Here is a 14,949-nt window from a genome sequence, read left to right as displayed (position 1 = left end):
GATTATAACATTTCACCCCCAGACGGACGGACAGTCTGAGCGCACCATTCAGATATTGGAGGATATGCTTCACGCTAGCGTTATGGCTTTTGGGGGTTCTTGGGATCAGTTTTTGCTGCTTGCGGAGTTTGCCTACAATAACAACTACCAACCGAGTATTCAGATGGATCCCTATGAGGCATTATACGGGAGACGGTGTCATTCGCCAGTTGGTTGGTTTGACCCGGGAGAGGCTCAATTGTTGGGTACCGATTTGGTTTAGGATGCCTTGGAAGAGGTCAAGATGATTAATGATCGACTTTGCACAACTCAGTCTAGGCAGGAGAGTTATGCCGATTGGGGAGTTTGTGATGTTGCATTCATGGTTGGAGAGAGGGTATTTCTTCGGGTTTCAGCCATGAAGGGTGTGATGTGGTTCAGAAAGAAGGGCAACTTGAGCCTAGGTATATCGGACCCTAAGTGGGTGAGGTGACCTATAAGCTTGCATTTCCACCTAGCTTATCAATAGTTTATCTGGTGTTCCATGTCTCCATGCTCCGAAAGTATCATGGTGATCCGTCCCATGTGTTAGATTTTAGCTTAGTCCAATTGGACAAGGATTTGACTTACAAGGAGGAGGCGATGGCCATTTTTGCACGGCAGGTATGAAAGTTGAGGTCTAAGAGTTACCCTTTAATTCGAGTGCAATGGAGAGGTCAGCCGATCGAGGCAGCTACGTGGGAGTTCCAGTCCGATATGCGGAGTAGATACCCACACCTTTTCTCCTGTTCAGGCACTTTTCTATGTCTGTTCGAGGACGAATATTTGTTTTAGAGGTGGAGAATGTGATGATCCGGTAGGTCATTTTGAGATTTAGCCTCTATTTCCATGTTCTGAGACCTCGATAAGCTCTGTTTAGCTTTTCTCGTGTTGTATACGCAGTCCGTGCCTTATTCCGGGACGTCTTTATGTGAAAAATTGAAGAAAATATGAATTTTTACCTAAAAATTGATTTGAGTTGACTACGGATAATATTTTATGTAAACGGACGCAGATCAGTGTGTTAACGGTTCAGGTGGGTCCGTGTCATGATATAGGACTTTGGCGTATGCTCGGAATTGAATTCGGAAGTCCCTAAATTATTTTGAGTCATTTTGCCCAAAACTAGCATTTTTGAAAGTTGAAGAATTATAAGGTTTCACCGAAAGTTGACTTCTTAGCTAACGGGTTCGGATTTTTATGTTGAAACTTGGAATAGTTCTGGATTGCAATTTGAAACTTGTCTGCAATATTTTGTTTAATTCAGAATTGATTTGACATGATTCAGACGCTTAAATGTGATTTTAGTGTTTTAGAGTTCCACTTTGAAATTTCATTCGTTTTGAGGATTGATTCAGAGAACTAGATGTTATTTTAGTGATTTGATTGCACGACCAAGTTCGTATGATATTATTACACTTGTGTGCATGTTTGGTTGGGAGCCCGAATGGCTCGGCTGAGTTTAAGACATGTTTTTGGTGAGTTTTGCTAATGAAAAGTCTGCTGGTGCAATACTAGTTCTGGTACTCTGTTGCAGATCTCGCAATTGCAAGCATGGGCTGGGCTGGGTGAATCTCACATTTACGAGAATTTGGTCGCAATTGCGATCACTGATCACTTGATCGTGCTTCGCAATTGCGAAGCTTCAGGTCGCATTGCGATGGAGGTAAGTTCAAATTTTCTATCATATTATCGCATTTGCGTCTTCTGCTCTTATGTAACAGGGTTCGTATTTGCGACCTTTGTCTCGCTTTTGCGATGTTCGCAATTGTGAACTATACTTCGCAATTGCAACATCTGCAGTTGGGTAAAAGAGGGGGGGAAATGGGACTTAGCTCATTTCTCGCAATTTCTCAACCTTAAACACTCTAGAGGTGATATTCCAAGGGGCTTTTCTTCCCAATTTCATTGGTAAGTGACTTTAATCTATTTCTTTTCAATTACCCATTACATTTCATGAGTTTTCAACATCAAATTTAGGATTTTTATGGTAGAAATTAGGGATTTGGGAAGAATTGAGGATTTTTGTAAAACTGAGATTTAGACCTCGAATTGAAGTCGGATTTCGAAACAAATCACATAACTGGGCTCGGGGGTGAATGGGTAATCGAGTTTTGGTCTGAATCACGATTTGGACCCAGCACGCCCGTGGTTGACTTTTGTTTACTTTTTAAAAAATGATCTAAATTGAACATCTTTTGTTTGTGGGTAGTTTCTAAAGATTATTTCGAATCATTTGGTCAATAATTTACTATGTTTGGTTGGTCTGGAGGCTTGTTCAAAAGGCAAGGCCATGGTTGATAGATTGCTTAGGTTGCGGAGTGAGGTAAATGTTGAGTCTAACCTTGATTTGAAGGAATTAGAAACCCTTGAACTACATGTTATGTGAATTACGTGTGAAACGACTTATATGCGAGGTGACGAGTGCATATACACCGTCAAAATAATTGTTTTCATGTTTTATCGTATTTCATGAATTATCTCATTCTATGCCTTAATTGTTATATGCTTTAATTGCTTTCTATGCCGTAATTTGTTATTTGTCATTAATTATTCTTGTATTGAATTGTTCGTCCCTTCCATGACTCCGTAATTAATTGTTACTTGCCTTAACTGTTTTACTTGTATACCTTAATTGTCACGTGCTTTACTTGTCCTGTTGTTTTGTAATTTTTGTTACATTCCTTTTATTATTACGTGGTTCATGTATTGCCTTGCACTCATACTCTTTGGTTGTAGAAATTCTTGTAAATTGAGTTATTGGACTCTTTATGTTCATTGAAATTGTTTGTGGATTGGGATGCATGCCGCAACAGGAATTGAAGGATCATAAATTGAAATAGTAACGACCCGACCGGTCGTTTTGAGGATTTGCACTTCGCTCGATAGTTTGAGGGCATGAGTAGCTCCGTATGATGTATTATGACTTGTGTGAATAGTCGATTTTTATTTTCAGGTTATTCAAAATTGATTTGGCAGAATGATTCTCAACTAGGAAGCTTTAAGTTGGAAGAGTTGACCAAGTTTGACTTTTGTGAATCTGACCTCGGAATGGAGTTTTGATGCTTCCAATAGCTCCGTATGGTAATTTTGAACTTAGTAGTGTGTTCGAAAAATTATTTGGAAGTACATTGTTAAATTAGGCTTGAAATGGCTAAAATAGACATTTAAGTTTGGAAGTTTGACCGGTGAGTTGAATTTTTGATATCGGGGTCGGAATCCAGTTTTGAAAATTTTTATAGGTCCGTTATGTTATTTATGACTTGTGTGCAAATTTTGAGGTTAATCGGACTTGATTTGATAGGTTTCAGCATCGAATGTAGAAGTTGAAATTTCTTAGTTTCGTTAAGCTTGAATTGGGGTATGATTCGTGGTTTTAGCGTTGTTTGACGTGATTTGAGATTTCGACTAAGTTAGTATCATGTTTTAAGACTTGTTGGTATGATTGAATGGGGTCCCGAGGGGCTCGGGTGTGTTTTGGATCACTGGTTGAGAAACTAGTTAAGTTAAAGATTTGGAGTTTGACCATGGTCAATATCGGGTCAAGATGACCCCTTTTCGGTGTTTTGAGTACGCGAGCAGGTTCGTACCGTATTTTATGATTGAAACACATATATGAATTGTGTCTGGGAGGTTCCGAATGAATTGTGGGTGCTAAAACGAAAATTCTTTCGTTGCTGATTTTCTAGTGTAAAATAATTACGAAAATCTCATTTTGTTATCCCTTAAATTTTCCGACTTCATTTAAATCTTCAAAACATCATATCTCCATCATTTTAAGGCCAAATTGGGTGATTTAAAAGCCTAACTTGACTTAAATTTTACAAGGAATCCATTTGAGCCTTCAAAAGAGAGTTTTGGGATTGTTTGGTACATGAAACGAGGTAGAACATCTGGGCAAAAAAATATTTAATATCGAGGGTTTGTTCATTTTCCATTTTTGACGAATTGGAGCTCGGGAAGAGGCAATATTCAGGAGATTTTCAAGGAAAACAACGGGGGTAAGTGTTCTTAGCTCAATCTTAGTCAAATTACCCGAGTCCATGGTTGTTTTTAACATTTAATTGGTGAATTAGTTGGAAAATTTAGAAAACCCTCTTGATTTAATTTGAGTATTTGAGGGTCGAGTTGATGTCGGAATTTGGTAAAATTGTTATGGTTGGACTTGGGGTTGAATGAGCGTTCGTATTTTATAACTTTTGTCGGGTTCCGAGATGTGGGCCCCACGGGCGCTTTTTGAGTGTAATTTTGGATGTTTTAGGGAAAATTAGCATTTTGATATGAAATTAATTCCTATAATTTGTGTTGATTGAATCGAATTAATTGCGACTAGATTCGAGCCGTTAGGAAGTTGATACACGCATAATGGAATTTTTGGAGCATTGTTTAGCTTGCTCCACATTGGATTCAGCTTGTTCGAGATAAGTAATTCTTCTAAACATGGAGTTGAGGGTATGAACCCTAATTATACGTGTTATGTGAATTGTTTGGAGGTGACGCACATGCTAGGTGACGGGCGTGTGGGCGTGCACCATAGAAATTGAGACTCAGTTGATGGAGTAGAGTTGTATAGTCAATTAACTTGTATTTTTCCATATATTTTTATGTGTTAGAGAAACTGAGCTGTGACTCGTGTTAGAAATCATGCTTAGGGAAATGTTGGTATTTTTGGGACCCTCTGAGGTCAGTTCTGCCATCGAAGTATATGTTTAAATTGTAATTTCGTACTCAGTCATATACATTCATTGCATATCTTATCTCAGTTTCTATTGTTATTTATTGATAAATCATATCATTATTTTGGGCTAGTTTCATGACACTGTGAGCCCGAGAGACTGGAGAGATTGATGACTAAGTGAGGTCGAGGGCCTGATTTTTGAGATATTGATACTATAGCACGTGAGTTGTCTGTGCGGATCCAGATATTGATACTATAGCACGTGAGTTGCCCGTACAATACGTGAGTTGTCCGTGCGGATCCAGATATTTATACTATAGCACGTGAGTTGTCTGTGCAGCACGTGAGTTGTCCGTGTGGTTTATAGCTCTTTCGCTGAAGGAGCCCCTCCGGAGTCTGTACATACCCCTTAGTGAGCGCAGGTACCTACTGAGTGGGAGTGCCGAGTGCCGAGCGATTGGGAGGATTGAGTGACTGGGAAGACTGAGTGAATTGATAGTCTGGGAGTATACATATGGTTTTATTACTGAGTTGCATCGCATTGACATGCACACTTGACATACATGCATAGAGATGCATTTTTCCTTATGCTGTACGATATTGCGTCATTCATAACTTCACATACTCATTGACATGTAGGCATAGAGATGTATTTTCCTCATGCCATTTGAAAATGAAACATCCTATCTGTTGTTGAAGAGTTTTTGGGAAAAATCACAGTTTTATAAAACGTACTCATATTTTGGTGATTTCGGTAAAAGATTCAGGTTTTCACTGATATACTTGAAAAGCAGGTCTATTTTACTGAAAATGTGAACGAGCTGAGCATTTTATCTCTGAGCTACTTCTATTATGTTGTTATGAACCGTTGTTGGCTATTGGTGTTGGACCCTGACCTTTGTTCTAGCTCGTTACTACTTTCAATCTAAGGTTAGGTTTGTTACTTATTGAGTACATGGTGTCGGTTGTACTCATACTACACTTCTGCACCTTGCATGCAGATATTGGATGATGATGTTGCTGTGATCGACGTGAGATGGATTTGAAGATGTACCTGTGTTTCAGTCATAGCTGCCTCTTGTTCATGGTAGCCTTAGATTTATAAAAATTTGTTTATGTATATTTCGAACAGATGATGTATTTATTTCATACCAGCTTTGTAAATTCTAATCTTAAAAGCTCATGATTTGTACTACCAGTTGTTGGGGAGTGTATTAGAGTCAGTTAAATATTAATTGAATTAGATAGTTATTAATTGGCTTACTTGACGGGTTGGGTTAGGTGCCATCACGACTAGGTGAATTTTGGGTCGTGACAGAAATGGTGGAATAAGGGAGGATTATGATATTGGTAAATAATGATATGGTGGGATCGGGTTGCGTGCCGCAACGGTTTGTGTACGTAATAATTGTTATTGATAAATGATGATATGGTGGAATAAGGGAGGATTATGATATTGATTAATGTTGATATGGTAGAATAAGGGAGGATTATAATATTGATTAATAATGATATGATGGGATCGGGTTATGCGCCGCAATGGACTGTTTACGATATACCTGATATTAATAAAGGATATTACAGTAAGATCGGTCTGCGTGCCGCAACATATTTTGTGTGTTGTGCTTGTTGTTGTTGTTGTGTTAGTTTCAACATTTATTTTATATGAGCTTACGAGGTTTGTTATTCTGGGCTTTCTGATAGCGAGGTTTGAGTTTATTGTCATAAATTAAATACTTTCATTTTCTGTCTTCTTTCCCTGTTATTATTATTATTATTATTATTATTATTAGTACTGCGCACATGTTATTGTAAGTGGCCCGCTTTATTCTCGTCACTACTTCGTCGAGGTTAGGCTCGACACTTACAGAGTTCATGGGGTCGGCTGTACTTATATTATACTCTACACTTCTTGTGCAGATACCAGAGTGGATCCTAGCGGCGCTCAATAGATTTGCTCGGATCCAGTTATTGACGGAGACTTGAGTTATAGCTGCACAGCGTTCGCAGCCCTGAAGTCCCCTTCCCTCCTATCTTTACTGCTTTTTTCTGAGTTCAAAATAGTGTATTTTATTCAGACCATGTTTTAAGCACTCTAGACGTTCATGTACTTATGACACCAGCTTTTGGGTTAAGTTTATACTCGCTATTCAGTATTATTATACTATACTTCAGAATTATATCGTTTTCAATGTTATTATCTTGTCGTAAATTGTTAAAAAAAGTAAATTTTCTGTTCACGTCGGCTTGCCTAGCAGGCAGACGTTAGGCTCCATCATGACCCGAGGTTCGGATTCCGGGCCGTGACAACACAAAAAGAAAACTCCTAAGAACTTCTTCCCAAGTATTGAAATAAACTGAATAGTATTACTCGATATTAACTGCTTATTAGAGTATTAGGAATTAATATCAAGTTTTCAAATAGAAATAGATTTAAGTTATATATACTGGTAGTGCAGATTTTTTTTAATATTATCAATAAATTTTAACATACGATAGCTTATTAGTTATATTTAAAATGCATATGGATAATAGAGATAAACATGCAAGAATGTATGCATATGTACAGTGTATTACTACAGCTACAACATGTAATCTAATATACAATTAGCCCATCATGTCTAAATAAGGTATCAAAAGTCTAGACATAATCCCTATCATGAATAAGAATTTCAAGTAGTCATATACATTGAAATTAAATTAAGGAAAAATTAGTTAGATTTTGGTTTCTTTTTGAATCCTTGTACAAAATTCGGTCCAAAGGGTCCAACATGAAAAAAATCTGTTTCCTTTTTGTCTTTTGCATTTAGGATCGTTGTTTATCTCTGGATCAAGTTTAATTTTTGTTCATTTGGACCTGATGTTGTGTCTTATTTAGGATCGTTAAAAAGACATATATCGAGATGAATAGCATGTTTGACCAAACTTCTAAAATCAGCTTATTTTGAAAAGTAATTTTCTTAAAAGTACTTTTGGTGAGAAGTAGTTTATGTTTGGCTAATTTATTTGAAAAGCACTTTTGAGTAGCAATTAGTGTGTGCCAAATAAATAAAACACGTTACAAGTAGAACATGTATCAAAATAAGGCATAAAAAAGCCTAAATCTACCCCCCGGACGTGATATAACCTTGGTATCCGCATATAAGTTTGTCACCTTATATATACGTTACCCCCAAACACGTAACATGCAGCATATGTGTTCATAGTTGGAAACATTCCCTGAACTCAAGGTTAGCAAGGATGTTACCTTCTCTGAAGTAGGCTTCAACCTTCCAAAATGCATTTTCCCTTATCCTCGGCCTCCAAATGCCCAAGCTCTAGCAAATAATACTCAACAATATCAAATAAAGCTATAGAAACCAATTCCAAATGTTAAATTCAAACCTTTAAGCAAACCTCAAATGTCAATAAAAAGTCAACCCTGACTCACATAGTTAAATACATAATAAAAGTTGAATTATGTTGATCCACAACCTGAAGAATTCAAATATGTGATTACTTCCTAAATTCGAGTCCAAAAGCAGTGTTTAAAACCCTAAAAAATATTCTTAACTTTCAAGTTAAAAATCCTCTTTTCCTCTTTTAGGTTCCTTTATTTAGAGGTAAATTTGATGATAGATCAAAGTAATAACCGTTACTATAGGTTAAGATTTCATACCCCAACGATGTAGATGAAATCTGCTTCAAAACTCTTCCATATTTATGTTTAGTAGCTCGCATAATGAGAAAATAAAGTGCATGTATGAAATGAGTTATATAGCCACAAGACGAAATTTCAAACTCTAAAGAAGCTCCTCTAGGGTCATGGAGTCGCGATCCCATCACGAGCTGGCCCTAGAGCTCGTCTCCTCCCCTAGTGTTGCGAGCCACGACAACTTGGTGTCACGACCCCAAATCCCACCTGTCACGACCCAAATCCCCCTTCGTAAGACGTCGTGACTGCACCTAGTCTCTACGACTAGGTAAGCCTAACAATTGTGGAATAATTGATATAAAAGCAGAATTTAACAACTAAGCTTCAACAAATAACTATATAACTGAAAAATGCCATTTGCCATGTACAAGTAAACCAACACTCGAGTATTCACAATTTCCAAAACCCGGTAGCACGAGTTACAAGCTCTAAGGAGATCTGCTATCTGTCTTTATACATCAATGTCTAGGAAAAATAAGGAAAGCAACACAAAAAGGATAGAGGGGGACTCCGAGGTTTGCGGACGCTGGCAGATTTACCTTCAAGTCTCCGAAGTAGCAGCAAGTGCTCTCAACTAATAGCGGGGCTGGTAGGTGGTACCTGGATCTGCACACAAAATATGTGCAGAAGAGTAGCAAAAGTACACCACAATGGTACCCAGTAAGTGTCAAGCCTAACCTCGGTAGAGTACTGACGAGGTCAGGTCAGGGCCCTACTGGTATATAATAATTTAAGGCAAAAAATATGGCAATGTAATATGAGACTGGAAATTTAACGAGGAAAAACTACAAAAAGATAACAGCACAGCACATAAGGATAAACAACAGGGGAACTCCCGAGATACCGTCTCGTAGTACCAAAAGTAAATGCTCAACAGGGATCTCCCGAGGTACCGCCTCGTAGTCCCAAAAGTAAATATGCAGGGGGATCTCTCGACGTATAGCCTCGTAGTCCCAAAAGTAAATAATCAGGGGGATCTCACGAGGTACCGCCTCATAGTCCAAAAAATAAATACGTAGGGGGATCTCCCGATGTACCGCCTCGTAGTCCCAAAAGTAAATATGCAGGGGGATCTCCCGAGGTACCGTCTCGTAGTCCCAAAAGTAAATTTGAGACAGGGGATCTCCCGAGGTACCGCCTCATAGTCCCAAAAGTAAACACACAGCTCAAAATCGATGGAACAACAATTACAACAAGAAATCCTACAGTTTAAGACTAAATACAAGTCAAGGAAAAGCAGGAAATCAACTAAGCATGTTGTACATGTTTCAAATAAGCAATTAAGACATGTAGACATGCGATATTAGGCTAATAGGATAACTACACATGCTGGTATAACTCAATTAAGATGTAATATGTTACTGCTAAAAACAATCGGGTTTTATAACAATTATCCCATGTACGTACTCGTTAACTCGCGTACACGACACTCACATATCACAAAAGTATCACAACAGTACCAAATCCTAAGGGAATTTTTCCCACACAAGGTTAGGTAAGCCACTTACCTCGAACCAAGCTCAATCAATCAGTAAGAATACCTTTTCCACGACTTGCTGACTCCGAATCGCCCAAATATAGCCAAAAGCGTTTACATACCGTAAATATAACTATAAGAAACTAGTCCAATTAATGAAATCAAAACTTTAACAAGAAATTAGAAAATCAACCCAAAACGTTGACCCGGGCCCATGTCTCGAAATAGGGTAAAAGTCATAAAATACGAATACCCAGTCAACCTCGAGTTCCCTCGTACCAAAATTACTCAAATCTGATACCATTATCTCAATCAAAACCCAAAAAATTCGGTTGAAGAACGTTCCAACTTTTCCCCCAAATTTTTCAACCCAAATCCTTAATTAAATGATGAAATTAACGATAGATTAGTGGAATTTAACCAAAAACGAGTTAAGAATCATTACCCAATAGTTTCCTCTGAAAATCCCCCAAAATATCGCCTCAATCTGAGCTCTCAAAGTCCCAAAGTGAAAATGAGATCAAACCCTCGTAATTTCCCCTTTTCTGTCGAGTGATCTCGCACCTATGGACCCACAATCGCACCTGCGATGCCGAACCTGCAGAATTTCCATCGCAAGTGCGGAATTGACTTAAAACACCTGGGTCCGCTTCTGCGATCAGAATGCCGCACCTGCGATTACGTGCCGGCGAACATTGTCCGCTTCTGCAGACTCCCCCTTCCAGCTCACTTTCTGTTGCTGCGGAACATCAAGCGCATCTGCGGGCTCAGAGATGCGGTATTTCCCTCGCACCTGAGATTCCTTGCCAGTTCCTTAAATCCCGCTTCTGCGAGCTCGCACATGTGATGGGGACTCTGCAGGTGCGATCACACCAGATGATGCCCAGCTTCAGCAATCCGCACAAGTCCAATCCTAGTCCGTTAACCACCCAGGATCCAGCCGAGGCTCCCGGGACCTCAACCAAATATTTTAACAAGTCCTTAAACACCTTACGAACTTAGTCAAGCCCTCAAATCACATCAAACAACCACAAAAACACGAATCGCGCCCCAATTCAAGCTTAATGAACTTTAAAACTTCAAAGTTGCACAATCGATGCTGAACCCTATCAATTCACGTCCGATTGATCCCAAATTTTTCACACAAGTCATAATTGACATTACAGATCTACTCCAACTTCCGGAATCAGAATCCAACCCCGATATCAAAAGGTCCACTCCCGGTCAAACTTCCCAAAAATTCAACTTTCGCCATTTCAAGCCTAATTCAGTTACGGACCTCCGAATCACAATCTGGACGCTCTCCTAAGTCCAAAATCACCTAATAGAGCTAACGGAACCGAAGAAACTCCATTTCGGAGCTATTTTCACACAGTTTCAACTATGGTTAAATTCCTAAAACTTAAGCTTTCGTTTTAGGGATTAAGTGTCACATTTCACTTCGAAACCAAATACAAATCCTCCAGGAAAGTCACATAAGCATAAGATGATACCGGGAAAATAGTAATTAGGGGATCAGGGCTATTACTTTCAAAATGACCAATCGGGTCATTACATCCTCCCCCTCTTAAAATAATCATTCGTCCTCGAACGAGCATAGAAACATACCTAAAGTGGTAAAAAGATGAGGATAATGGCTGCGCATATCATGCTCGGTCTCCCAAGTCGCCTCCTTGTCGGCTGACCCCTCCATTGAACCTTCACTGAAGCAATATTCTTTGACCTCAACTTTCGAACCTGCCTGTCCAAAATAGCCACTGGCTCCTCAACATAAGATAGATCCTTGTCCAACTGGACTGAGCTAAAATCTAGCACATGAGACGGATCGCCGTGATATTTCTGGAGCATGGAACACTGGATGAACTGCAGAGAGACTAGGTGGTAGTGCAAGTCTATAAGCCACATCTCCAACCCTTTCAAGAATCTCAAAAGGCCCGATATACCTAGGGCTCAACTTGCCCTTCTTTCCGAACGTCATAACACTTTTCATGGGTGAAACTCGGAGCAAGACTCTCTCCCCAACCATGAATGCAATGTCGCGAACCTTCCGATCCACATAACTCTTCTGCATGGACTGGGATGTACGAAGTTGATCCTGAATCACCTTAACCTTCTCCAAAGCATCCTGAACCAAGCCTGTACCCAATAGCCTAGCCTCGCCCGGCTTGAACCAACCCACTGGAGACCGGCACTACCTACCATATAAAGCCTCATACGGTGCCATCTGAATGCTCGACTGATAACGTTTGTTGTAGGCAAACTCCGCAAGTGGAAAGAACTGATCCCAAGCACCCCCACAATCCATCACACACGCATGAAGCATATCCTCCAATATCTGAATAGTGCGCTCGGACTGTCCGTCCGTCTGAGGGTGAAAGGCGGTACTCAACTCCACCCGAGTACCCAACTCATTCTGTACGACTCTCCAGAACCGCGATGTGAACTGCATGCCCGAGTCAGATATGATAGATACCGGTACGCCATAAAGTCTGCCAATCTCGCGGATATAAGATCGAGCCAGCTGCTTGGAAGAATAAGTAGTCATCACAGGAATGAAATGAGCTGACTTTGTCAGCCTATCCACAATCACCCAAATTGCATCAAACTTCCTCTGAGTCCGTGGAAGCCCAACAATGAAATCCATATTGATTCGCTCCCATTTCTACTCCGGAATCTCTACCTTTTGAAGCAAACCACCTGGCCGCTGTGATCATACTTTACCTGCTAGCAATTTAGACAACAAGCTACATACTCTACTATGTCCTTCTTCATTCTCCTCCACCAATAATGCTGCCTCAAGTCCTGATAAATTTTTATGGCACCCGGATGAATGAAGTACCGCAAACTATGAGCCTCCTAAAGAATCAACTCACGCAAACCATCTACATTGGGCACACATAGCCTGCTCTTCATCCTCAATGCACCATCATCTCCAATAGTGACCTCTTTGGCATCACCATGCTAAACAGTGTCCTTAAGGACAAGCAAATAGCGGCCATCATACTGACGCTCCCTGATACGATCATAACGAGAAGGCTGAGAAAACACACAAGCCAAAACTTGACTCGGCTCAGAAGCATCCAATCTAACAAACTGGTTGGCCAAAGCCTGAACATCCAAAGCTAATGGCCTCTCTGTTGCTGGTAGATATGCTAGGCTCCCCAAACTCTCCACCCGATGACTCAAGGCATCGACCACGACATTGGCCTTCCCGGGATAGTATAGAATAGTGATATCATAATCCTTAAGTAGCTCTAACCACCTCCGCTGATGCAAGTTAAGATCCTTCTATTTGAACATATGCTTTAGACTCCGGTGATCGGTGTAGATCTCACAAAGAACACTATACAAATAGTGCCGCCAAATCGTCAAGGCCTGAAAATAGCGGCTAACTCAAGGTTATAGACAGGATAGTTCTTCTCATACACCTTCAGCTATCTAGATGCGTAGGCAATCACCCTACTGTCCTGCATCAACACCGCGCTGAGGCCAATCTGTGATGCATCACAATATACAGAATAAGACCTCGAACCTGTAGGCAATACCAATATTGGAGCTGTAGTCAAAGCTTTCTTGAGCTTTTCAAAGCTCTCCTCACACTCCTCTGTCCACCTAAATGGAGCACCCTTCCGGGTCAGCCTGGTCATAGGTGCTGCAATAGATGAGAAACCCTCTACAAATCGACGGTAGTACCCCGCCAAACCAAGAAAACACTATATTTTCGTAGCTGAGGACAGTCTGGGCCAACTCTACACTATTTCAACCTTCTTTATATCCACCTTGATCCCTTCACTTGACACTACATGACCCAAAAATGCCACTAAGTCAAGCCAATACTCATACTTTGAAAATTTTGCATATAACTTCTTTTCTATCAAGGTCTGGAGCACAGTCCTCAGGTGCTGGTCATGATCCTCCTGACTCAGGGACTACACCAGAATGTCATCAATAAACACAATGACGAAAGAGTCAAGATAGGGCCGGAACGCACTGTGCATCAAGTGCAAATAACATCAGAAGGAACTCGTAGTGACCATACCGAGTCCTGAAAGCAGTCTTCCAGATATTTGGCTCCCGGATCTTCAACTGATGATAGCCTGGACGTAAGTCAATCTTGGAGAACACCCTGGCACCCTATAACTGATCAAATAGGTCATCAATATGGGGCAATGGATACCTGTTCTTCACTGTAACTTTGTTCAACTGGCGATAATCAATGCACATACACATAGAACCATCCTTCTTCTTCACAAACAAGACTGGGGCACCCCAAGGTGACACACTAAGCCGAATGAAGCCCTTATCAAGCAATTCCTATAACTGTTCCTTCAACTGCTTTAACTTAGGAGGATCCATACGATATGGAGGAATATAGATGGGTTGAGTACCCTGCAACAAATCAATACCAAAGTCGATATCAATGTCGGGCGGCATGCCCGAAAGATCAGCTGGAAATACATCAGGATAATCCCTCACTACTGGAACGGAATCACCCGTAGGGGTATCAATACTGACATCTCTCACATAAGCTAGATATGCATCACATCCCTTCTCAACCATTCGTCGAGCTTTAAGAAATGAAATAACTCTGCTGGGAGTATAATTTAGGGTACCTCTCCACTGTAACCGTGGTAATCCTGGCATAGCTAGTGTCACGGTCTTGGCGTGACAATCAAGAATAGCATAATGGGTCGACAACCAGTCCATGCCTAAAATAATATCAAAATCTACCATACTGAGCAATAATAAATCGGCTCTAGTCTCAAAACCACTAAGAACAACCAAACACGACCGATACACATGGTCAACAATAATAGAATCTCCCACGGGTGTAGACACATAAATAGGAGAACTCAAAGAATCACGTGATACTCCCAAATATGGATCCAAATAAGAGGACATATAGGAATAAGTAGATCCTGGATGAAATAAAACTGATGCATCTCTATGACAGACAGGAACAATCCCTGTAATGACAGAGTCGGATGTAACTACCTCTGTACGAGCAGGAATGGCATAGTATCTGGACTGGCCTCACCCTCTAGGGCGACCTCTACTTGCTCGACCTCCACCTCGAGATGG

At 40.3% G+C, this 14,949-nt stretch overlaps 1 long non-coding RNA gene across 2 annotated transcripts in view; it reads left to right on the top strand.

Moving 5' to 3' along the window:
- The window catches only part of LOC107797267 (uncharacterized), a 28,233-nt gene extending 22,366 nt beyond the window's left edge, over positions 1–5,867 (top strand). The window contains exon 6 of one of the 2 annotated variants that reach the window (XR_012699244.1): positions 5,698–5,867. This is a non-coding gene — a long non-coding RNA (uncharacterized LOC107797267). The remainder of the gene's footprint in view (positions 1–5,697) is intronic. The other variant, XR_001650649.2, reaches the window with a different exon arrangement.
- The last annotated feature ends 9,082 nt before the right edge of the window (positions 5,868–14,949 follow it).

Source organism: Nicotiana tabacum, chromosome 15, assembly GCF_000715075.1.
Source record: "Nicotiana tabacum cultivar K326 chromosome 15, ASM71507v2, whole genome shotgun sequence".
NCBI classification, from domain to species: Eukaryota; Viridiplantae; Streptophyta; class Magnoliopsida; order Solanales; family Solanaceae; genus Nicotiana; species Nicotiana tabacum.
This window is presented reverse-complemented; position numbering and strand designations above follow the sequence as displayed.